Here is a 26,318-nt window from a genome sequence, read left to right on the forward strand (position 1 = left end):
GCCACCCAGCTGTTTTCTGTCTACTTTCCTGAGAATGGAAGGTCAAGGACAGCTTTGGGCGGGGAGAGGGAAGAGATCACATAGACTTGTGGGTAAGTGGGTGAGAGGAGACCCTGAAAATGGGAGGTATCAAGAGCAAGGAGAATATGGAGCCCTGAAGACAGGCTGCATGAGGCCTGCTTGCTTGAGACACCTCCACTAACTCCTGGAATCTTCTCTGAAACCATGGAGGGGTGAGTACTAGTGTCAGATGGTGATTAACCCCTTCCAGGCTGATGCATTGCTTGCCCAGGTTTCCCTGTGGGCAGGGTTAGTGAAAAGAAAATGGGGTGTCATATCATGGGGCAAAAAGACATTTTGGTGGGGTGGGAGGTGGGTGTGTGGGAGAAAAGAAGCGGTCAGATAGATCAGAGCATGGACTTTAGTGATGGAGACTGTGGTCAGAGGAAGGGGCTCTAGATTTGGGGAGGGGGGCAAAAGTGTGGCTGTGTGTGTGGCTGAATGTGTATGCATTCACCACGTGGCCTGGCTCAACCTTGGAATAGGAAATAGACATGCTTTTTATGGTCCATGCAAAGCTTTCCTGTTATTTCATTGGCTTCACATGATCACCCTTTGAGGGAGAAACTTTTCCTATAGATGAATAAACTAGGGCTGAAAAGCCAAGTGACTTGTTCTCAGGGTTCCCCACAGGGTACAGCAGGATGAGAACTCTGTCTGGCTCTCAAATCTGTGCCCCTTTTAACCTAACCTCTCCCTTAAATATGCCCAGAGTGGAGGCCTGTCCTTTCTGTCCTGAGGTCTCACAGACGCCAAAGAGCCCCCTGCGTGTGCCTTCCGTTCAGTTCACATGTGCCAGCCAGACCCCACGGGAAGGAAGGAACTCAGACTCTTCTGCACTGCAGATGCCTTCTGCAGTGCTTAGAGATACGGAACATACTTCATCCTCAAGTAAACAACGCTGGACTTTTGGGATAAACTTGGTGATTTGAAAATGATTAAACTGCTAACTGCTGGAGAGACCTGGAAGCATTCTTCTCAGGTGCTGATACAAAGTAAATATATTTTTAGAATAATCTTTGCTTTGATGATAAGATAATGGATGCTGCATGAAAATTTACCTTTCCAGTCCGCTTGCTAAGGCAGTGTAGATAAATGCTTTGAATCCTTTTCCGTAAGAGATGGGGCAGCCTAGAGTGTTCAAAGAGTGATGGGATCAGGGTCAGAGAGCTCCCCCCCAAAACACCTGTTCTCCAGTCATCTGCATGCCCATCTCGCCTTCCGTGAATCCAGCATCCTTTCCTTGCCAAATGAAAATGGTGGAGGCTGAGGGCAGACAACTTTCTCTTCTCCTCAGCCATTCCTGCTGGCCACCATCCTCTCCTTTAGCCAAACCGCCCTGTAAGGTTCAGGTTTGACCTCCTTCTAGAAGCCTACCAGACTTTGTAAGTACTGTTCCCTTATCTGACTCCCTCTGTAGGCTTTGATCAACCATAAATGACGAGAAAAACCCCAAAGACACCATGGGGGTACTTCGGTGAGGTCAGAGAAAGTGTCTTTCACTCTTTCTTCACACCCATTTGCCCTCATCCCCTCCCAAGGGCCTGGCTCAGGGCCTGGAACTTAACTATGTGTGTGTGGTCTTGCTAGGTGCTGGTCTGGGACAAGTGATGGGAGAGAGGGTGCTGGGTTGCGGGCGGCTGGCAGACTGCGAGATATGGGGCGGGAATCCGAGGAACACTGGGCGCCTACAGCTCGGAGCAGCTGGCTCCGAAAAATTATTGCAAGTCTGCACAACTTAAAAATCTGCAGTTTGGGGGCGGGCGGGGGAGCGCGGGGGTGGGTCCCCAAGCGTCCCATTTCGCCTCCGGGCGGTTGGCTGAGCGTCCTAGCTCAGTGCGGAGGGGCGGGCGAGGCCTTCTGGACCACACGCCGCCCTCGCCGGGGTTCTGGGTTTGTTCCGAGGTATCTCCCTCCAAACCCCTCGTCCATTCTTAGAGAAGGGGGGCTGACTCGTCTTCCTTCCGCTCAGTGCACATGTCCGCCCGCTCTTCTGACATGGTAAGTGGAGAAACGGAGCGTGTAAAACAATCTTGAAGACACTGCACAAGTCTTCAGGCAGCGGGGCTGGTGGCAAACAGGCAGGACCTGGGGCTGCTTCCTTCGCACTTGTTTTAAAACAAGTTGGGGGCCGCAGTCCTTGGGAAGAAAATTCTAGCAAATTCGCAGAGCTTTGCTGGCGGGCGGAGAGGCGTTGCGGGGGCCGCTGGGGCCGCAGAGGAGGTCACCGGTCTCCCGCAGGGTCAAGGTGCACTCATCCCCGGAGGGCGCGCAGGTGGGAGGCGCGGGGCGCGCTCGTGCTGCTCCCGCCTGGCCCCGGCGCGCCGCCCCAGGGGTGACTCTGCACTTGGGTCCGGGCGGGGGCGCGCGCCCCGCGGGGCCGCCTCTCGGTCCATCCAACAGTCCGCTCGTCGCGCAGCCTGAGTTCTGCAGCCAGCGATCGCCCGCGGCACCGCGCCGCGCCCTCGGCCCGGAGCGCCGACTGTGAACCCGAAGCCAGGCGGCGGACGGGGCTGCGACCAATGGGGTGCCGGCCAAGCGGGGGGCCCCGCCCCGCCCCGCCCCGCCGGCGGCTCCCGGGCGCCGCGCTCCTGCCGGACTGGACGGACCAGACCGACCGACGCGGGCCACCGGGCTCTCCTCGCCGCCGGTGCGGCGGGCGCGGGGCCGCGCGGGGACGCCTGATATCTGCAGCGCGGGCGGGCGGCCGCGGAGCGGAACCAGCCTAAGGCGCCGGGACGCCTGCAGGTACATGCTTGTATCCCCTCCTCCCCGCGCACTCCGGAGACTTCTCCGTGCGACCCCGCAACTTTCCCCATCATCTGCTGCCCAGCCCCGCCATGGCCCAGGTCACGAGTGCACGACCCCCGCAGACCTACACCTGCAGGCCACTTGGAGTCCTGCCGGGCGCGCCTCTCTCCGGCGCGCTCCATCCTCCGGTCCCCAGAGCCCGTCGTCGCTGGAGCCCTAAGGATCCGCCTGTTGCGCGAGCCGCCGGCAGCCGAGACAGTGTCTGGGTCCCTCGGAAAGCCGCAGGGAGGGTGTCTAGAATCCATTCTTGGGCGCCGGGTGGGGGACGGACGGAGGCGGGAGAAGCGAGGAGCCGCGGAAAGGCACTTCGCGGAGGGGCAGCCCTGGGGCGTTTCCTTAGCCTGGAAGCCGTTCCTTCTCTTCCTAGAGAAGAGGAGGAGGCGCTTTCCGGACGGCTGTAAGTGCTTCCCTGGCCGCCTGCTCCGCCTTCTTCCCTGTCACTCTTCCCTCCCCTTTGCCCCGCAGCAGTGCAGGGCGCCCCGCGACAGTTGCTGGGATGAGCGCACCCGGGGCGCAGGGAGCTGGCTCCGGTGCCGCGCTGCGCCCGGGGACTGCCGGCGCGCTCCGGCTGGGAGCCGCTTGGGGCTGGCAGGGCCCGGCCCGTGTCAGGTCGCCCGCCGACCATGCGTCTGGATTAGTGCTCGTGATGGGAGTGGGTACTTCGGGGTCGCAAACTTCCATTTCCCGCGCTCGGCTGGTTGGCTGCCCGACTTCTCGAGGTGAATCGGCTGGCGAGTGAGCCAGACCTGCTGGCAGGGGCCGCGGCGAGCCGGGCTGGGTGCCTTTCGCATTGCAGGGATCATTTTGAACAACCTCCCCCGCACCCCCCCCCCCGCCCCCCACGCACCCCCCCGCCCCCCACGCACCCCCCCTTCCCTGCCCCGCGCGCTTCTCCTGCTCTGCCTCTTGTGGTCTCTTGTGGGAAAGGAGCACCCTTTGCGCCATTGGTGTCTGATCGTCTCGGCTGGGGACCCTGAGACGGTAGCCTAACTCTGGCAACCCAGGACAGGGGTGGAGGGCAACAGAGAAACACCTCTCTACACGCCAGAATCACCCTGGAAGACCTGGTTTGAGGCTGGGGTGTGGAGGTATTGTTTCTCATCGCCCTCTGACTTGATTTTTGTCTTTCATCTCACAGGCCCCCAGAGTAGGGCAAGTGAGAAAAACCAGATCAGAAACCTTCCCATCCCTTTTCATGTATTTGCTTAAGGGATTTGCATAAGCATTCGCTTAGAACTGGGTAAGTTACCCCCTTTTGCTCCCCTTTCTGACTACTTGCAAATACCTGCCCAGGTAAACAGAATGCAAGCGTTTGCTGAGCACCTGCCCTCTTGCTAAAGGCAGATGCCCTAGTCCTTCCCTCTGCACATGTCTCAGGCTGAGAGAGGGTGGCATTGATTCTGTGGTTGAACTTGCTGTACTAGGTAGGTCTCACTCTTTCCCCGGGTGGTAAACTGCTTAAGGACATTGATTCACTCAGTATGTGTTTACAACCAGACCACAGGGGTTGGGCCAGGCCTTGGTCATATGCAGTAAGGTGAAGTTTCTGCTCCCAGTTTTTTTTTTTTTTTTTTTTCATTTCTCACCAGATTCCTTTCTTCTCCTGTTCTAATATTAAATTAGTCATTTCAGAACTAGGAATGATCAGTATTGGGGTAGGGAAAAGATGATCATGAAGTGCTCAGAAACTCGGAATCCAGAGCTTGCTGTGAATATTTTAAGGAGACTTGCAGAATCTGTTTTGCCTCTGTCTTGTGTCTGAGCCATCATTACCTGGAAAATCAGCCTGAACAAGAAAAGCCCTTAATGAATGCAGCAAAGCTAAGGTTTTCCTGGTCAAGTATGTGAGAGCAAATGGGGAGGTTGGAAGCAATCTTTGTTCTGTTCAGAAATATTAAAATATTAAAAAGCCAATGCTCTGACACTTGAGCCTGCCAGCAAAGCACCGGCTAAGTTTTTTTCTTCTTCTGTATTATTTTAAAGAAAGGGAGGGAAGAGTGGGCACTTCAGCCACTTCTTCTGTGTCCAGTGAATTTCATCCTTCAGAGACTGCCTCCCTGTTCTACCAGAGTTCTCCATTTGCCCTGTGTCTGGCAGTTGGGGCTGGGATGTGTGTCAGCTCCAAGAGAGCAGGCATCACAAGGGTTTTCCTCCTTTTTTTTTTTTTTGGCCATGCCTTGAGGCATGCAGGATCTTCATTCTCCAGTTCTCCAGACAAGGGATGGAACCCAGGCCCGCTGCAGTGGAAGTGTGGAGTCTTAATCACTGGACTGCCAGAGAAGTCCTCTTCTTTATCCTGCAATGTGGGAGACCTGGGTTTGATCCCTGGGTTGAGGCGATCCCCTGGAAAAGGGAAAGGCTACCCACTCCAGTATTCTGGCCTGGAGAATTCCCTGGACTGCATGGGGTCGCAAAGAATCGGACACGACTGAGCGACATTCACTTTTTATCACAATATCTATCTATATAAACAATAGCATTATTGGCTGGATACCTATACCAGCTACTCTGCTTGGCACTTTTCCAGGCATTATCTCATTTAATCCTCAAAACACTCCCATTGGGAAGTGAGGCTTCCTTTCTTGGTCACAGTGTATCTGTGGGAGCCAGCAATACATGGAGCCCCTGCAGGGCGCTCTGAGCTAATGGGAGACCGCAGGATGGGGCTGGACCCAAGGTCTCACTAGCAGGCAAGGACAGCTACCCAGGGGGGTTGGAGGCAGAGGGAAGGGTGGGTGTGCTTACAGTCCCTGCTGATCAATTATCAAGAATGTAGATCTGCCCAAGTACCACTTGTGTGAAAAACCTACTAAGACTGGGGACCTGGGTTCCAGCCTGATTTCTACCTGCTCATGGCTCCTAGACTTACTTTGCTTCTCATTTAGCTGTGAGGATCTTGCTGCTGGACATTGTTGTTACCCTGAATGAAGCACCAGGTTGAAAGCTCTTGATGCATTAACTCATTTCATCCTGATGACAACCTTAGGAGATAGGCTGTTTTAACACTCCCTTTTTTATTTTATTGGCTTAAAACAACAGAAAAAAATATTCTTCTACAGTTCTGGAGGCTGCTGCTGCTGCTGCTAAGTCACTTCAGTCGTGTCCAGCTCTGTGTGACCCCATAGATGGCCTGCTACCAGGCTCCCCTGTCCCTGGGATTCTCCAGTCAAGAACACGGGAGTGGGTTGCCATTTCCTTCTCCAATGCATGAAAGTGAAAAGTGAAAGTGAAGTCACTCAGTCGTGTCCGACTCTCAGTGACCTTATGGACTGCAGCCTACCAGGCTCCTCCGTCCGTGGGATTTTCCAGGCAAGGGTACTGGAGTGGGGTGCTATTGCCTTCTCCGTTCTGGAGGCTAGCAGACCCAAATCAAGTTTGCCCACAGGCAAGGGGAATCTGTTCCTGGTCTAGTCCAGTTTTGGGTGGCTCCAGGCATCCCTTGGCTTATTGCTACATAGCTCTGATCTCTGCCCCTATGAATCACCCTATTGTAGATGAGAAAAAAAGACAACTGAGCATCATGTGCAAAGTCACATAATGAGGATGATGGGAAGCTAGAATTCTGTCCCTTGCAGTCTGGCTGTGGAGCTGGAGCCACTGCTCTATTCCTTTTTGTGTCTCCCTCTGCCCTGCGCTTAGTAGGACTCAGGCTGAGCTTGTTGGATGGTGACCTTGAGAGGTGGCTTGCTGTTACGAAGCAACTTTTTGGTTGCTTATCCCCTTGAAACTCCCCATCTCTCCATCCCCATTCTCCCCATCTCCCCTTGAAAAGAAACTTGAAAACTATGCTAGAAAAATATTCTTTTTTCTTTGGCCAATGTTATCCTCTCTCCGGTGGAACTCTGCCCAGCTGGTTGGGAAAAAGGGAAACAGACCATAAAGGTCATGGGGTAGGTAAACATTATGGCTATTTCCAGAAAGGTTGTTTATTATCAGTGAGAAATCCAGGAAAATCACAGGACAGTGCACTTTCTGTCAAATCCATTAAAAAAGCCAGCCAGTAACCAACTCACAAAAAATTATTGTGTGATTACCTGATGCTAGAAAAGGTTGAAGGCAAAAGGAGAAGCAAGCAGCAGAGGATGAGATGGTGAGATGGCATCACCGACTCAATGGATGTGAATTTGATCAAACTATCTCTGTGAGATAGTGGAGGATGGAGAAGCATGGCAAGCTACAGTCCATTGGTTTACAAAGAATCACTAAGTACATGACTTAGTGACTAAACAACAACAACCACCACCACCTTGTGTCTAGTACTGCAGGCACTAAGGACAGGCAGAATCTAAGATATATTCTGCAAGCTTGAACTTATAGCAGACTTGGAGACTCAAGATTAGCATGCGTAAGACAGAACCACCAAGATGCTAAATATGAGTCCTGATAAAAATCGCACTGACTTTGTCATCTCTGTCTAGCCTATTGCAGTTTGTAGAAACCTCACAAGGTTATCTCATTTCAGTTCTCACAGTAATCGAGTGCAAGAAGTGACAGGCTGAGGGAAGGTTAGGAAGTTCAAGTTGCAGATGAAAAAAATAAGGCAAAGTGAGTGAGACTTGGATTTGGCCATTTCTAGGAAATGGCATCCCAGTCCAGTATTCTTGCCCGGGGAAATCTCATGGACAGAGGAGCCTGGCAGGCTACAGCACATGAGGCTGCAAAGAATTGGACATGCCTGAGCTAGCAACACACACAGGAGTCTTCTGACTCCAGGTCCATCATTTTTGTGTCTCACAATGAGGGCAGTAGATGGGGAGGGTCCCTGGAAGTGGTGGAGTTTGAATTTCATCCTGAAGCTGGATTTTGGCTGTTACTCTTGGGTAGCTAGAATGCTTAGTTGGGGCAGGGGAGAAGAAGAAAGTACCTTTTATGTTGTTGTTTTATTTTTGCATTCAGTGACCTGGTAGGTGAAACTTGGAGAGAAATCACAATTGTGATGAACACAACAATATTTGGAATGTGCAGTCAAATGTAGAAGCTGATTTAGAGAAAGTCCATCCTTGTTTTCCTTTATCATTTCTTAAGATGAGCCTTTGCAACTTTCTAACATACATCTATGGGCTATAAAAGTTAACTCTTCTTGCTAAGCTCTAAGTAGTTCCTAGATTTGTTTGTAGTATTTTTTTTGTTTGCAGACAAGGGGGTCTTGCCCTCTTTGGGATCCTGCAGAGCCTTGCATGTTGTTTGTTATTTTTTTCAAAAGTTTTTCCAGCACATTTCTGCTTACATCCTATTGGCCAGAATTGTGTAAGAGGCAGAGAAAGAAAGCAGCCTTTTATTTAAAAATTAAATATAATTATTAAGCTTTTTAATTGTTGTATAGTTGAGTAACAATGTTGTGTTAGTTTCAGGGGTACAGTAAAGTGATTCAGTTATACATAGATATGTATCTCTTCTTTTTTTAAAATTTATTTTCCTGTTTAGGTTGTTACATAATATTGAGCAAAGTTCCTTCCTGCACCATAGTTTGTTTGGAGTAGATACCTTATAAAATTGTCTTTAATTGCACCCATGTTGGATGATAATGACACAAGACCTCCTTTTAGCCAGTAACACTATAGATAAGCAATTCGCTTCAGTGTTCTTGCCTGGAGAATCTCATGGACAGAGCAGCCTGGCGGGCTACAGTCCATGGGATCCCAGAGTTGGAAACGACTGAAGTGACTTAGCATTATAGATAAGCAGTTAGTGCTGATAGCAGCTGGCTTCAGTGTGCTTGCTGAAGTTCCCAACAAATGAAGCATCCTGCTGATGTCCTGAGCAGATCACCTGAGCCAACTGAGCACCCAGCAGATGCTCACCCATGTTGACTTAATGATTAGCTTCTGTGGTCGTGTATATATCCTCTTTACATATATACATTTGCACAAGCATTTGTTCAACAAGTATTTGAGTATCTACCCTGGGTTATGTACTAGGCTGGGGCTGGTGAGAAGACAGATGTTAAACAAATAAATGCAAACACTTAAGGAGTGGCAAGAGTTCCAAAGAATTGCATCTGGGAGAGTAGCAGGGATGGGGTTGCGGGTGCTCGTTTAGGTGGGGGAGCTGGGAAGACCGTACTGAGGAAGAGACTTTTCTTTCTGAGAGGTGAAGAGGAGTTTATTACATTGAAAAGGCAGAGAGAGAGAGATTTCCAGGCTGCGGAGGGTGTGAAGATTCTAAGACAGGAATGAACCTGGACAGTTGGAGGAACTCTAGGAGAATCGGCCAAGGTGCTGGGAGGAGTTCAGAGAGGAAGGCAGGGGCCAGGTCACGCTGTGCACTTAGGGCCAAGTTCAGGATCTTAAGAGCTTATCACCAGGGCTCTGGGGAGGAGTTCATGGATTTGTGGCAGGGCAGTGTCAGGAGCCAGTTTATGTTTCTAGAAGATCACCCGTGAAGGCTGTGAAAATGAGAGTAGAGACGAAGAGACTGGAGAGGTTCTGGCGTGGCCATTGGGAGGCTAGTTAGAGGCATGTTGGAGAGGTGAGACCTCAAGCCAGCTGGGACTGAGTGAGAATGAATAGGGAGTGAGGAAGTGGAGATCCTACAGGTGTAGGCCAGTTATCAAAGGGAACAAACACGGGGGTGAGGGCAGGGGAGGCTTGGCGTCTATGTCTGTCCGTGTGGAAGGCGACTGTGGCCAAGGTTAGGGAGCTGAAGCCAGCTCCTCGGTAAACCAACACGCACCCGTCTCTGAATGGGGAGTTATACAATACTAGCACTTCTGGAAGATTAGAGATTCCTCTGGCTTTGTCTCCAGTCGCTAAGTTTGAGTGTGTTACTTGTCCTTCCCTGCTTTTCTCCCCACAACCTGGCAATTTTATGATTTAAAAAATAGATGATCTTTCTACAAATATTCTTCTTCCATAGAGTCATTTAGATGTGTTAATTTGGATCGTTTTTATAAATTGAATTAGGAGAACTATGAGTGGGTATGTGGGAACATTTGTGGTGAGATTCTAAGCATTTGGTCTTTGATGATCACCAGCAAGCTGCTTTCAAACTGACTTAAATGGAAAAGACATCCGTGATCAGCGTGCTGCCGGGGAGATGCGGAGCGTCGCTCAAGATGTATGGGGGCGAGGCCTGATGGGGAGCGTCAGGCATGGCTAGAAGCCAGCTTTCTGCATCTCAGTGGAATCCTTCTTTACCGGGTCTTCCTCATCACATGGGACTCTTCCTTTGTACCCACGGGGATCCCGTAAAAAGATGCAAGAGAGTGACATATGGTCTATCATCTGGGAACCCACGTGTAGCAGAATATGCTGGCCTGTAGATCAACAAGGAACATCACAGGGAGCCTGATGGAGTCTTGAAGAAATGATGGACTACCCAGTGACCAATCAATCGTTGAAGGGAAATGACAGCATAAACAGGACAATGGAATTGAAAATTACTCCAAAGATCAGTGAAGAGGCATCTGCCTCTTGAAGGCTGCTTTCAGTAGTGCTGACTTATATCCTGACAAATCATTAGTGTGTTCAGATAAAAGAATGCCAGCAGACTAACATTTTGGGCTTGAACATGTTTGCTTTTTTTTTGCTTTCATTCTTCTGTCATCTTGTTTGGCTTTCCTAAGTTCTGATCAGCCTGCCAAGGTGAACCTAAAATCATGTACTTGGGCTTCCCTAGTGGCTCAGATGGTAAAGAATCTGCCTGCAATGCAGGAGACCCCAGTTCGTTTCCTGGGTTGGGAAGATCCTCTGGAGAAGGGAGGGGCTACCCACTCCAGTATTCTTTCATGGACAGAGGAGCCTGGCGGACTACAGTCCATGGGGTCACAAAGAGTCGGACACAACTGAGTGACGAACAGTTAACACTTAATGGTTTACTTATGGTAACAAATTTATTGGCTAAAGAGATGGGAGAACTCCAGGGTTAAAGACTGTAGTTTGCATATTTGGATTGAGAAGAGATGCCTGGATTCTGGCAAGGGTATTTCAGCATTTTGGTCTTTGAGGTCAATAAATCATACCTTCCGGATATTGGGTTCTTAAGATCCCAGTTTTCTAAGTGTGGTACCTTCATGAGGGGGGGTCATGAGAATCCACCTGCCAATGCAGGAGATGCGGGGTCGATCCCTGGGTCGGGAAGATCCCCTGGAGAAGGAAATGGCAACCCATTCCAGTATTCTCGCCTGGAGAATTCCATGGACACAGGAGCCTAGTGGGTAACAGTTCACGGGGTCGCAGAGAGTAAGACACACCTGAGGACTAAACAGCACCACCTCATGTGGACTCTGCCCACCCTCCTCCTCTTGGTGATTAGCTCTTCCCTGGCTAAGATTTAGCCCCTTGGCTCTTTCAGGGTTGAACCTTCTTGGTGAAGCTTGTCTCCTCCTCCCTAAATGTGTAAGTACAAAGTGTCATCATGTAACAGTGTTTATCTATCTTTCTGTCTTTGAGGAAGTATAAAAAGGTATCAGTATCCTCATACCTTCTCATCACCTCCCTAAATCACACATCCTATGGTGTAGGCGCTCCGGATATGCAAAAATAGGAATCTCATGAAAGTTCATATGGTGCCTGAGAGCTTTACCTTTAAGCCGTTTCCCCTAGCTTCTGGATCTAATTAGAAATCAAATGTCAGCGTGGTGCCTCTTTTTGGTCATGAGCCCTGACTTCTCTTCTTCCAGCTCCTCCAGACTTAGAATGTGGAAGCTGCAGCACACTTTGCCTTCTCATCTCATGCCTTTTATTCGGGGCTTTGAAGTAGAGAGTATCCAGTAGGATGTCCAGTTATGTAACGGGACCCTCACAGCTCCTGAGTTAGCTTTTAGTTGCTTTTTTACCAGTTGCTTCTCTCACCCACATCAGCAGATAAGGGCACACCAGCAAACCCTTCATTTATAAGTTAGTATCAGCAACTTGGAAGTACTGCTACTGCTAAGTCGCTTCAGTCGTGTCCGACTCTGTGCGACCCCATAGACGGCAGCCCACCAGGCTCCGCCATCTCTGGGATTCTCCAGGCAGGAACACTGTGGAGTGGGCTGCCATTTCCTTCTCCAATGCATGAAAGAGAAAAGTGAAATTGAAGTCACTCAGTTGTGTCCAACTCTTAGTGACCCCATGGACTGCAGCCTTACCAGGCTCCTCCATCCATGGGGCGAGAGTAATGGAGTGGGGTGCCATTGCCTTCTCCGAACTTGGAAATAATCCCCACTTACATGCTATTTCTGTTGCAGGGCAGGGCTGTGTTCCCTCCCTGTTATGTGACCTGAGGTCAAACTATGGTAGAGGTAAGGAAGATAACGGCGACCTCCTTCAAAAGGTCCCATGCATGCACTGCTGCACTCAGTGCCCCCAGCCCTGCAGCAGGCCACCACCGACTTGTGCCTCTGCCTGAGACTCCTGGACACTCACGGGCAAGTCTGGGTCAGTCTCTTGTGGGGTCATTGCTCCTTTCTCCTGGGTCCTGGTGCCCCCAAGGTTCTATTTGTGCCCTCCAAGAGTCTGTTTCCCCAGTCCTGTGTAAGCTCTGGTGGCTCTATGGTGGTTAATGGCGACTTCCTCCAAGAGGGCTTATGCCATACCCAGGTCTACTGTACCCAAAGCCCCTACCCCCACAGCAGTCCACTGCTGACCTGTACCTCCTCAGGAGACTCCCAAACAAACAAACAAAAAAGCCGGTTCTGTCTCAGACTCTGTGGAAGCTGGAATCAAGATTGCCAGGTGTAATATCAATAATCTCAGACATGCAGATAACACTACCCTTATGGCAAGAAAGTGAAGAAGAACTAAAGAACTAAAGAGCGTCTTGTGCTCAGTTGCTTCAGTCATGTCTGACTCTTAGGATCCCATGGACTGTAGCCCACTAGGCTCCTCTGTCCACGGGATTCTCCAGGCAAGAATACTGGAGTGGGTTGCCATGCCCAGCTCCAGGGGATCTTCCTGACTCAGGGAAAGAACCCAGATCTCTTAAGGCTCCTGCATCGCAGGCAGATCTTTTTACTGCTGAGCCACCCGGGAAGCCCGTAGAGCCTCTTGATGAAAGTGAAAGAGGAGGAGAGTGAAAAATTTGACTTAAAACTCAACATGCAAAAAACTAAGATCATGGCATCTGGTCCCATCACTTCATGGCACATAGATGGGGAAACAGTGGAAACAGTGACAGACTTAATATATATATATATATTTTGATCTCCAAAATCTCTGCAGATGGTGACTGCAGCCATGAAATTAAAAGATGCTTGCTTCTTGGAAGAAAAGCTATGACCAATCTAGACAGCTTATTAAAAAGCAGAGACATTACTTTGTCAACAAAGGTCCGTCTAGTCAAAGCTATGGTTTTTCCAGTAGTCATGTATGGATGTGAGAGTTGGACTATAAAGAAAGCTGAGTGCCGAAGAATTGATGCTTTTGAACTGTGGTGTTGGAAAAGACTCTTGAGTGTCCCTTGGACTGCAAGGAGATCCAACCAGTCCATCCTAAAGGAAACCAGTCCTGAATATTCCTTGGAAGGACTGATGCTGAAGCTGAAGCTCCAATACTTTGGCCACCTGATGCGAAGAACTGACTCATTTGAAAAGACCTTGATGCTGGGAAAGATTGAAAGTGGGAGGAGAAGGGGACAACAGAGGATGAGATGGTTGGATGGCATCACCAACTCAATGGACATAAGTTTGAGTAAACTTTGGGAGTTGGTGATAGACAGAGAGGCCTGGTGTGCTGCAGTCCATGGGGTCACAAAGAGTTGGACACGATTGAGTGACAGAACTGAACTGAACTGAAATGCTATTAGATTTTGGGGTAAAGTTTCAGAATGCCCCATGAAGGCAGAGTTAAATCATGAGGAGTGGAACTGGAGGTGGTTTTGAGCAGTGGACATCTGGGACTGTGTGGTGTAGATAGGAGGGGATGGAGTTGTCTCTCCTGGGCACAGGGTCCTGCCCCACACACTCATCTACACAGCTACACACCCTACACACCCTAGAGGAGGAAGGGTCCCATTAGTGTGGACTGATTAGCTGATTGGACGAAGTAGACAGATCCACAAAAAGTACCGTATTGGGTAGAGAGTTCCAGTTTTAAGCATGAAAAGAGTTCTGAAGTTTCAGATGGTGTTTGCATGTTATTATGAATGCTTTTAATACTATTGAGCTGTATACTTCAGAATGGTTGAGAGGGTAAATTTTAGGTCATGTATATTTTACTACAATAAAAAAATCAGAAAAAAAAAAAAAAGAAATTGAGATTATATTGCTGTGAAATTGCATTTTCAATTGTTTTAGTCTCAGGACCTGTATATGCTTAAGAGGTTTTGTTCCAAGCTTTTGTTAATGTGAAAGTCACTGAGTCATGTCAAACTCTTTGCAACCCCGTGGACTATATAGTCCATGGAATTCTTCAGGCTAGAATACTGGGGTAGGTAGCTATTCCCTTCTCCAGGGCAGCTTCCCAACCCAGGGATCGAACCCAGGTCTCCCACATTGCAGGCAGATTCTTTCCAACCTGAGCCACCAGGGAAGCCCAAGAATACTGAAGTGGGTAGCCTATCCCTTTTCCAGGGGCTTTTTCCCAACCTGGGAGTTGAACCAAGGTCTCCTGCATTGCAGGCAGATTTCTTTAGCAACTGAGTTACCAGGTAATGTTTATATTAGAAATGAAAATAGATACATTTCAAATTAATCATTAATTCATTTAAACTAACGATAATAATCTCATACCATGTTAACACAAATGGTATATTTTTATGGAAAATAACTACCTTTTTTAAACAAAAAGATTATAAGTGACATTGTTTTACACTTTTACAAATTTATTTGTCTAGGTTAATAGAACACAATGGAACGCTTAGCTTTGCTTCTCTACTAAGTCTGTTATGTTCTCAAACATCCTGTATCCTCTGGAAAACTCCATAGGACACTTGTGAGAGAATGAGAAGGAAACAGGAAAATAACATCTTAGTTTATTATGAAAACAGGTTTGACCTCATGAACCCTTTAAAGAATCTTAGGAACTCCAGAGGTCCCTGACAACACTTTGAGAACTACTTGGCTGGCTTGCGTGCATGCTCAGTCATGCCCGACTCTTTGCAACCCCATGGACTGTATAGCCTGCCAGGCTCCTCTGTCCATGGGATTTCCCAGGCAAGAAAAATGGAGTGTGTTGCCATTGCCTCCTCCAAGGATCTTCCTGACCTAGGGATCGAACTCACATCTCCTACCTTGGCAGGTGGATTCTTTACCACTGAGCCATCGGGGAATCACTTGAGAACTACTGCTATAGAATAAATCCACAGCCAAATAAACTGTTGGTTATGTTATATGTTTTTGTCTCTTTTCATGTCATACTATCTGATTTTGGACCTTCACAGTTCCCTGTATTGTTTATCTACGATTTCAAGTGAAAAAACTAGGTGGCTCCTGAAAAAGAGAAGTATCATATCATTTGTTGTTTTCAAGTGTGCATTTCTATTTACTGTGGAGTGAGGACTTCTGCTTAGAAGGTCAGGAAGAAAGTCTGCACTGGTCCAGAGATGGTGCCAAAAGCCATCTCTGGGGCTCTGTCCATGTCACTGCTGTGCTTGCCAGAGGGCTTGGGGTCTCTCCTTTTCTTCCTTCCTGTTCTACCCCACCTTGTTCTTCCTTGTATGGAGAACTTTGAAACTCAGAGAGAAGTGAGCACCCTTAGGATGTAGATTGGAGAAAGGAGAGGTGTGCAAATAAATTTTAATAGTCAAATTGAAAACTCTTTTTTAACTCCCTTTTGAATGAAACAGCAACAATAACAATTGATGAAAGCAACCGCAGGATTGGAAACAATATTTGTTCTATCCATATCTGACAAAAGAAATTCTAGGGCATTTTAGGAATTTTTAATTTCAATGCTAGTGTACAGTTTGAATTTGCAACAGGTATATATGATCATAGGGCTTCCTTGGTGACTCAGACAGTAAAGAATCTGCTTGAAATGTAGGAGACCCAGTTTCAATCCCTGGGTTGGGAAGATCCCTTGGAGAAGGGAATGGCAACCCACTCCAGGATTCTTGCCTGGAGAATTCCAAACTGGGGCTTCCCGGGTGGTGCTAATGGTAAAGAACCCACGTGCCAATGCAGGAGATGTAAGAGACGCAGATTTGATCAGTGCGTCAGGACAATCCCCTGGAGTAGGAATGGCAACCCACTATGGTATCCCACCACTGCCAACGGTGTGTTTGGACTTCCCTGGTGGCTCAGACAGTAAAGCATCTGTGTACAATGTGGGAGACCTGGGTTCATGCCCTGGGTTGGGAAGATCCCCTGGAGAAGGAAATGGCAATCCACTCCAGTACTATTGTCTGGAACATCGTCTGGTAGGCTACAGTCTATGGGCTCGCAAGGAGTCGGACACGACTGAGCGACTTCATTCACTCACTTATAGTATTCTTGTCTGGCGAATCCCATGGACAGATGAGTCTGGCAGGCTATAGTCCATAGGGTCACACAGAGTTGGACATGAGTGAAGCGACTTAGCATGCACATATAGGATCGAAGGGAAGAGTTTATAATCAAGTATGGGGATCTCTATGTTATTGGCATTTGTGTTATTTGAGTGTTAACTATTTACTCAAGGGTTGGCAAATTTTTTCTATGAAGGGCAAGATAGTAGTATTTTAGAATTTGTGGACCGTGCATTTTTGGTTATATCTACAAATGGTCCTGACATGATATTTTGACTTACTGTTGTTCTTTATGATGGTGTGAAAGCAATACACATTTAATAGAAACTATACTTTGAATTTTGAATTTTGTCTTTTTTGTGGGCTCGGGATATGCCATTAGATTCTTTCTCATGATGTTGGGCAGTGGGAGCCAGCTGCATCTCCCACTCAGTCATGTGATTCTGACTCGCATCCCCTGGGGATCTCATTATTTTATAATTTTTTTATATTGATAAAGTTAGGAGTGAGTCATAGTGGATAGTTCTTGGCAAAGCGTTAAAAAAAAAAGTCCTCCCAGCTTGGTTTCCAGGAGCTGGATGTGGATATTTGTGAAGCATAAAAACATTTTTTCTCCCTTCCAAATAATGGATTAGATGTTACATAAACCATCATATTTAAAATGTTAAGTGAAACTTCTTTTTTCACTCCATGAAATAAATAGTCTCTGTGACAACTTACTACAGCAACAGACATTTGGCTGTCTCAGAGTTTTGTTGTAAATATGTTGAGGATTTATGATTTAGCAAAATCTGTGACTTCTAGCAGCAATAGATGCTTTTCTACAATCCTTTGGAAAGACCTTGATGTATCAGGGGCACAGACTAGGTAGAAATGATAACTTGGTCAAACATTCTCATCCCACATCCTGGAGCCTCCAGGGAAGACTGGATGGTGTAAAGGCATCCTCTGAGCAGGCTTCTCCACTCTTGAGCAGGAAAATCCTTGGTTTTTTTTTTTTTTTTTTATCGTTAGGTGGAACATTCATTTAGTCAGGATCCCACCAGGCATCTCCCACTTGCCTGTTGTGTATTGGGTGCTGATATCACTGTGTGTTGGTGATATTACTGAGAAGTACAGATCTGTAAGCACCGACTATCATGCCTGTGTAACTAGAGATGTGTGCATGGATGTGTGGGCACGTGAACATGTGTGCAGTGCCTCCAGTGAGAGTGTCCTGGAAGAGATGACACTGGAGCTCGTTTCTTGAAGACCAAACAGGAATTAACTGAAAAAGGAGGGAACCAAGGGGACAGCTTCAGTGAGATTTGGGAAAGAGAGTGTACCCTATGGCTGGGGATGGGAAGGAATATGTCACAGCCCAGGAAGAGGGGTTGGAAGTAGATGGTGGGTCAGTGGTCAGAGATACAGGTGGGGATGTTCTGGCTTTGACATCTGTGGAAAGAAGTTTGAACTCTGTCCTGAACACACTGGGGAGCTACTGTAGGTTTATGGAAAGTGTAGACACATTCTGACATGTAGTTTAGAAATGTCTCTGGCTGCTTGTGGAGAGGGAAGGGGTGTTCATGAGAAGTAGGGGTGAGATGCTGTCACTGACTTGACTGCGAATGGGACTCGGGGCGTTAGGGACCTCAGACACCCACACAGGTAATTTGACCTGTTCCTTGAGACCTGAAATTCCTTAGACTTCTGCAGTATTCATGTTGTTCAGTTGCTCAGTCCTGTCCCACTCTTTGTGACCCCGTGGGCTGTGGCCCACCAGGCTCCTCTGTCCATGGGATTTCCCAGGCAAGAATACTGGAGGGGGTTGTCATTTCCTCCTCCAGGGGCTCTTCCTGCCCCAGGGATTGAACCCGAGTCTCCTGCATTGGCAGGTGGCTTCTTTACCACTGAGACACCAGGGAAGCCCATACGTTATTCATACTCATATTTATAGTTATAGTTCCAAGGTCGAGAGTAGAGAACTCTGTGGGAAAGTTGAATGGACTTTTCAGCCACACATCAGTTTCCTCTTCCTGCAGCCCTCTCATTTCCTTTGGGTAACTATTCCTCCCCGTCTGGTTGTTGTCTTGGTGGGATGGTGGTTGTTAAGGATGCCCCTGAGATTCCTTCTGCCCCAGTCCAGCCATGGGACGGACAGACGGTTCGCCCAGCCTGTCAGGCGTCTGTCAGTGGAGGGACGGCAGGATGGAGGAGCCTCCTGGCGTGTTCCTTGCTCTCCCTGACCAGACTGCTTCTTCTGTCTGTTGTTTCTGTCTCTGTGTCCTTCAGAAGTGCCCTGGCTCCTGTTTGTGGCCACGTGTGCGTCTTCAGGCTTCTCTTTGGCTCACAGAGCTTCAAAGAGCCTTCAAAGATTGGATTTGTCAGTGAGCCAGCCCAGTTGCTGTTGTTTGTGTCCAAAGAGCCCTTGGTGTTGTGAGAAGTGTCCAGAGGCCTCACTTCATACCTGAGCACGAAGACTAACCTCACCGCACTTCCTACTGGTTTTGAAAGGGGAACAGGGCAAACGCAAGAAGGGTGTTGGCTGGAAGCGAGTGAGGGGTGCACTGAAAGAGACACAGGACACTAAAGCTCTGCCGGTGAATTTTGCTGGCCTCTCATTGTTGCTGTGGGTGAACCTGGTGCAGGTGTGTCTACCTGGGGGGCTGGGGTGGGGGTTAACGTAGCATCAAAGAGATGGGTCAGTCTCTGTGTACTTAGAATTCCAGGTCTTACTCAGATGACACTCAGGGCTCTGGCAATGCTTAATGATAAAATAGAATAAGTATTTACATAGTGCTCTACTTAGATGGTGTAATGGGAAAGAATACACCTGTCAATGCAGGAGATGTGGGTTCTATCCCTGGGTGGGAAAGATCCCCTGGAGGAGGAAATGGCAGCCCACTCCAGTATTCTGGGCTGAAAAATCCCATGGACAGAGGTGCCTGGTGGGCTGCAGCCCATGGGGTCACAAAAGAGTTGGACATGACTGAGCCCACATGGCCTTGGTCTTAGATTAAGTTTTGGGCAGATTCAGACTCAAGCAGTGTGGATCCAGAGTTTATCCTGAAGGCCAAGGAGCCATCAGAGCATGTTAAGGTTGTGCATTTTATTTATTTATCTTTTTTCCTTTAAAAAAAACCTTAAATTGGAGGATAATTGCTTCATGATGTGTTGGTTTCTGCTATACGACAGCGTGAATCAGCCATAGTGTGCATGTGTCCACTCCCTCTTGAACCCACTCCCTCCCATACCCCACCCACTCTAGGTTGTCACAGAGCACCAGTTTGAGTTCCTTGTGTTATACAAGGCTGTGCCTTTTAGAAGGTAGCTTTAGCTTGGATGGAAGAATGAATTTGAGCGTAGAGAACGTAGACAGGCCTGGGTGGGGAGGGCAGTCAGAAGTCTATTGAGTAAACCATGGAAAACACTGTGTGTCTGAATTGAAGCAGAGGCAGGAGAGACAGGGGAAGGAAAGGGACCTGAGAGATGCTTGGGAACAGAGGATGAAGGGAAAGTGTACATGTGTTTTATTTCAAGGTCCCATTAGGACATTCGAATGGATACATCCAGTAGGCAGTTCCATGAATCCACAAGATAGGAGGGGGGTCTGGGCTGGAGTTTCACACCTGGGCTGTTGAGTCGAGTGAAATTTTCAGGGAGAAGAACAGCGAGATGAGAAACCCACGGGATGGGGGAAATGACACAAATTTGAGGTCCATAGGCTGTATCCAGGCTACAGATCTGTTGATTTGGCTAACAGTATTAAAACATTAACCATGAAATTGATGACATTGAAAAAGTTGGGAAAGTTCCCATAAAAATAAGATTAATGGATATCCTTGACAGTGCGGGGTCATCTGGCCACCTGATGCTCACAGATGAGGGGCAGTGATTCTTTTCTGGCAGGACTGGTGCTCTCCAGGTTGTCACAGTGGCCAGGTGACCTCCTTTCTCATCCTACCCAGTCCCTGCAGGTATTTTATTTTGTGAACTCAGATTTAAGGTTTGGGGAGAGGAAGCAGAGTCTCATAGGAAACCAAGAATAAGTAGCTGGAGAAGTGGCATCAGTGAACTGCAAGGGCTGGGAGGTGGGCAGTGACAGATGCCTTCAACAAGCAAGTCACCCAGAGATGTGACGTGAACTTCGGCCTTGGTTGTTTGGAGGTGCCTTTAGCAAAACACTCAGTGCAGCATTAGGGCAAGTATTATAGGAGAAGAAGGAAGGATGAGTGTAAAAACTGTTTTCGAAAAGCTGTGTTGTAAGGAGGAATTTGGAAGATTTCTTGTATTTTTTTTTTAAAATTATTTGACTGTTCCTGGTCTTAGTTATGACATGGGGGAAAATAGTTCCCTGACCAGGGATTGAACCTGGGCCCCCTGTTTTGGGAGTGTGGAGTCTTACCCACTGGACCACCAGGGAAGTCCCTATTTTGTGTTATTTTTTAATATGTGAGTGACTTGAGCATGTCTGTATAGGGATGTATGTGATATAAAATAGAACTTCTTTTATTTGTCCTTGACTTACCTTTTATAACTACAAGAAGTCCAGTCTTACATTGCCTGGTTGGCAGATTATCCTACAAGAGGAAGGTTGTACTTATTAAAACCACATGCTCCTGGTGTGTAGCATGGAGTGAGGTGCTTTATATGTCTATGAAGATAGCGCTGTGAGCTTCAGATTTTATCATTACTAGAGGCAGCTCTGCTATTTTAATAGATAAGCAGCAAAGCCTTCAAACGGGTAATTCTGCATTTTAAAAGCAGCAGGTTAAGTCAAGCAGTATCCATGTAGTGATTTCTTACGTGTATTTACTCATGCCTTTGTAAGCTGTCCATTTCCTTTTTTAAATCATTTGCCAGGAGAAATCTGTGTGATGATCATATCAACCAGCATCACTTCTACTGCATTCTGAGTTAGTGTGCTTTTATTGGTTGTATGCCATATGCCAATTTTTCTATTTACTTTTTTGTATTTGTTATGCTATAACTTGATTCATAACTTGTGTGTGTTAGAACTTATCTATTTTGTCTTTGATGTAAAACTCTTTTTATTAAGGAAAAAAATGTATCTCCTATCTGCAGTGGCTGATAAGTAAGCTCCTTTTCATCTGTGGTGACCACAGTTTCAAAAGCATATTTTGTGAGATTTTTCTTTCCTCCCAGTGGGCAGCAGAGACTTTCAAATTCGACATGGTGTGGAAGCAGTGAGTAGCCAAGATATGTGACAAATGTTAACCAACTAATTGATGCATCAATCAATTCAGTATGCAAATTTTGAGAACCTCATATGTGTCATGTGAGGTTCAAGGTGCTGGGGATAGTGAAGCATAAGACAAAAATTTCTGCCTTTATGGGGCTCATATCCAAGTGGGGAAACAAACTATAAATAAGATAGAGAAACAAAGCATATATCTCTATGTATTTTACAGGTTAACAAATGCTAAGGAGAAAAAATACAGTAAGGAAGGGGGCTAGGAGTTTCATCGAGGGATATTTTAGATAGGGTAAACAAGGAAAGCATCATTTAGAAGCTGTTATTTGAGTAAAGACCTGAAGGATGTGAGGAAGAAGGATGTGGGATTCAATCACCTGGACGCAGAGCATTCGAGGCACAAAGATCAACCAGTGCAAAGGCCCTGAGGCAGGAATGTGCCTCACTTGGCAGGATTAAGGACTGTTACAGAGACCAGTACTTGCATTGGGAAGATCCCCTGGAGAAGGAGATGTCAACTCACTTCAGTATCCTTGCCTGGAAAATTCCACTCACAGAGGAGCCTGGCGGGCTACAGTCCATGGGTCGCAGAGCTGGACACAGCTGAGCAACTGAGCATGCAACCAAAGAGACCAATATGCCAGATGGCATACTATGCCAAAGCCTTTGACTGTGTGGATCACAATAAACTGTGGAAAATTGTTAAAGAGATGGGAACACCAGACCACCTAACCTGCCTCTTGAGAAATCTGTATTCAGGTCAGGAAGCAACAGTTAGAACTGGACATGGAACAACAGACTGGTTCCAAATAGGAAAAGGAGTACGTCAAGGCTGTATATTGTCACCCTGCTTATTTAACTTCTATGCAGAGTACATCATGAGAAACGCTGGACTGGAAGAAACACAAGCTGGAATCAAGATTGCCGGGAGAAATATCAATCACCTCAGATATGCAGATGACACCACCCTTATGGCAGAAAGTGAGGAGGAGCTAAAAAGCCTCTTGATGGAAGTGAAAGAGGAGAGTGAAAAAGTTGGCTTAAAGCTCAACATTCAGAAAACAAAGATCATGGCATCCAGTCCCATCACTTCATCGCAAATAGATGGGGAAACAGTAGAAACAGTGTCAGACTTTATGTTTTTGGGCTCCAAAATCACTGCAGATGGTGACTGCAGCCATGAAATTAAAAGACGCTTATTCCTTGGAAGAAACCTAGATAGTATATTCAAAAGCAGAGACATTACTTTGCCAACTAAGGTCCGTCTAGTCAAGGCTATGGTTTTTTCTGTGGTCATGTATGGATGTGAGAGTTGGACTGTGAAGAAGGCTGAGCACCGAAGAATTGATGCTTTTGAACTGTGGTGTTGGAGAAGACTCTTGAGAGTCCCTTGGACTGCAAGGAGATCTAACCAGTCCATTCTGAAGGAGATCAACCCTGGGATTTCTTTGGCAGGAATGATGCTAAAGCTGAAGCTCCAGTACTTTGGCCACCTCATGTGAAGAGTTGACTCATTGGGAAAGACTCTGATGCTGGGAGGGATTGGGGACAGGAGGAGAAGGGGACAACCGAGGATGAGATGGCTGGATGGTATCACGGACTCAATGGACGTTGAGTCTGAGTGAACTCTGGGAGATGGTGATGGACAGGGAGGCCTGGCGTGCTGTGATTCATGGGGTGGCAAAGAGTCGGACACGACTGAGCGACTGAACTGAACTGATGCCAGATGGCAGTGAAAGGGAGTGAGAGGAGCAGGAGATGAAATCAGATGAGTCAGGCCAGGGAAGGGAACTTTTACTCTGAGTAAGATGGAAGTTACTACCGGAGTAACATGACGTGATTAACAATTTTACATTCTTAACTTTTTTGTGCCATGGAATCCTCTGGCAGTCCTGGGATGTCTATGGACCACTTTTCAAAATAGCATTTTTAAATGCAAAAAAAAAAAAAGCCATAGAATATAAAAGATAGAATATAAAAGAATCCAACTGTATGGAAATACAGTTACCAGAATATTAAAACCAATTTATAACTTAGCAACATATGTTCTTCTATGTTAATTCATTAAAGACGATCTAACCATTTTGGATCACTGCAGTTCCTGGTGCACTGTTCTACTCAGTGGTAGCTTCTAATTTTTGAGATATTCTAGAACAGTGTTAATGCCAAAGGGTTTTTTGTTTTAATTTCTCTGACCACAGATTTGACTAGACGGACCTTTGTTGGCAAAGTAAAGTCTCTGCTTTTTAGTAAGCTGTCTGCTATTGCTGCTAAGTCACTTCAGTTGTGTCCGACTCTGTGCTACCCCATAGATGGCAGCCCACCAGGCTCCCCTGTCCCTGGGATTCTCCAGGCAAGAACACTGGAGTGGGTTGCCATTTCCCTCGCCAGTGCATGAAAGTGAAAAGTGAAAGTGAAGTCTCTCAGTCGTGCCCGACTCCCAGCTATCCCATGGACTGCAGCCCACCAGGCTCCTCCATCCATGGGATTTTCCAGGCAAGAGTACTGGAGTGGGGTGCCATTGCCTTCTCCAATAAGCTGTCTAGGTGTCTAGGTTGGTCTTAACTTTATTTCCAAGGAGCAAGCATCTTTTAATTTCATGGCTGCAGTTACCATCTGCAGTGATTTTGGAGCCCGCCCCCCCCAAAATGAAGTTTGTCACTGTTTCCACTGTTTCCCCATCTATTTGCCATGAAGTGATGGGTCCAGATACCATGATCTTAGTTTTCTGAATGTTGAGTTTTAAGCCAACTTTTTCACTGTCCTCTTTCACCTTCATCAAGAGGCTCTTCAGTTTCTCCTCACTTTCTGCCATAGGGGTGGTATCATCTGCATATCTGAGGTAATTGATATTTCTCCCGTCAATCTTGATTCCAGCTTGTGTTTCTTCCAGTCCAGCGTTTCTCATGATGTACTCTGCATAGAAGTTAAATAAACAGGGTGACAATATACAGCCTTGACGTACTCCTTTTCTGATTTGGAACCAGTCTGTTGTTCCATGTCTGGTTCTAACTTGCTTCTTGACCTCCACACAGATTTCTTAGGAGGCAGGTAAGGTGGTCTGGTATTCCTATCTCTTTAACAATTTTCCACAGCTTGTTGTGATCCACACAGTCAAAGGCTTTGGCATAGTCAAAGCTATGGTTTTTCCAGTAGTGACGTATGGTTGTGAGAGTTGGACTATAAAGAAAGCTGAAAAATTGATGCTTTTGAACTGTGGTGTTGGAGAAGACTCTTGAGAATACCTTGGACTGCAAGGACATCCTACCAGTCCATCCTAAAGGAAATCAGTCCTTAATAGTCATTGGAAGGACTGGTGTTAAAGCTGAAACTCCAATACTTTGGCCACCTGATTCGAAGAATTGACTCATTTGAAAAGACTCTGATATTGGGAAAGATTGAAGGCGGGAGCAGAAGGGGACGACAGAGGATGGGATGATTGGATGGCATCACCAACTCAATGAACATGAGTTTGAGCAAGCTCCAGGAGTTGGTGATGGACAGGGAAGCCTGGCGTGCTGCAGACCATGGGGTCACAAAGAGTCGGACATGATTAAACAACTGAACTGAAAGCTGAATTTCTCTGACTGTTCCTTGTGACTGAATAGTTCAGGACACCTGCGGTGTGGTCTGATGTTTCAGCAGATTCTCTGTATGGCCACATGCAATCCATTTTGCTTCTATGGAGACATCTCTCACCTGGGTAACTCCCAGCTCACCAAGGTGTGGACAGTGCAAGTTCTTCATATTCTGAGAAGAAAGAATCTATTTAAATATGTCCAGGGACTTCCCTGGCAGTCCAGTGATTAGGACTCTGAGCTTCCACTATTGAGGAATCCCTGGTTGGGGAACTAAGATCCCACAAGTCACAAGGTACAGCCAAAAAAAAAAAAAGTAAGATCAAGAAGTCTAGGTCATATGGCTACATCTTGGGCGAGTCCATCCATTTTCTGCTCTCTACCTACTATAGACGGTTTAGTCCCCACATATTACACGAATCCTTTCCTCTACTTGGAGAGCAGCCTTACTCTCAACAGTTCTCCTTTGCTTGTTCGTATCTGACCCAACTCTTAGGGCTCAGCTCTGATACACCTGGTCAGGCAGTGTCCCTGCTTCCCCGTTCCTGGGGACCCTTTGCCTCCTCTGAACTGCAGCACCTTCTCAGTATCTCCTCTTGTACTGCTGTTCTGCCTTGGGTTTGCAGTTGTTTATTTACCTATTTACTCTCCTCCAGCATTGTCTAAGCTCCTTAAGCACAGAGGGCAAGAGCCATGTTGTGTTTTGTCTTCCGTTATTTCCAGGACAGGCCTGCCTTAAAGCAGACGGAATGAAAGGCAGAAGCTTGTAAGCCTACACATGACGCCAGAGCACGTCAGCAGAGGGCTCTGTCTCACCCGGACCTGTAAGTTGACTTAGTGGCTGCTTGCCTGTCTCTCCTCCCTTCCCAAATACTGACCGAGGTTGCTTATGACCTTTTATTTTTCCAAGTAGAAATAACTGTTTCTCCAGTGTTTTTGTAATACTTTACAGAAACTCAGAGAATGCTGAGAGATACAGAATAGAAGGCAAAAATCACCCCAAATTCCATCATTCAGAGAGAACGTGTTTAACATTTTGGGGCATATTTGTATAGTGTTTTTTTTTTTTTTTCCCATTTCATAAAGGCAGACATAGTTTATAAAGATCAGATCATGACACTGTTGTATTATAATTATTTTCTTCTCTTACTTACCATTTTGTGACTTACTTTTCTTGACTGTCTGGGCAGTGGAGTCCAGTGGATGAACAGGGCTTTAGAGCATTATTATTTGAATTTAAACCATCAAACATCACTTAGGAGCTACTGACTCTGGAGAGTTAGTTAACTTCTCCGTTTGCCAGTTGCTCC

The 26,318-nt window shown here is 47.1% G+C and overlaps 1 protein-coding gene across 3 annotated transcripts in view; it reads left to right on the forward strand.

The window, feature by feature from the left end:
• The first annotated feature begins 2,694 nt into the window (after positions 1-2,694).
• KCNS3 (potassium voltage-gated channel modifier subfamily S member 3) overlaps positions 2,695-26,318 on the forward strand; it is a 45,931-nt gene continuing 22,307 nt past the window's right edge. The window contains exons 1-2 of one of the 3 annotated variants that reach the window (XM_068974562.1): positions 2,695-2,808; positions 25,732-25,832. The gene's annotated coding sequence lies outside the window, so the exon portion shown is untranslated. The remainder of the gene's footprint in view (positions 2,809-25,731; positions 25,833-26,318) is intronic. The other 2 variants (XM_068974578.1, XM_068974570.1) reach the window with 2 other exon arrangements.

Source organism: Capricornis sumatraensis, chromosome 1 (genome assembly GCF_032405125.1).
Source record: "Capricornis sumatraensis isolate serow.1 chromosome 1, serow.2, whole genome shotgun sequence".
NCBI lineage: Eukaryota > Metazoa > Chordata > Mammalia > Artiodactyla > Bovidae > Capricornis > Capricornis sumatraensis.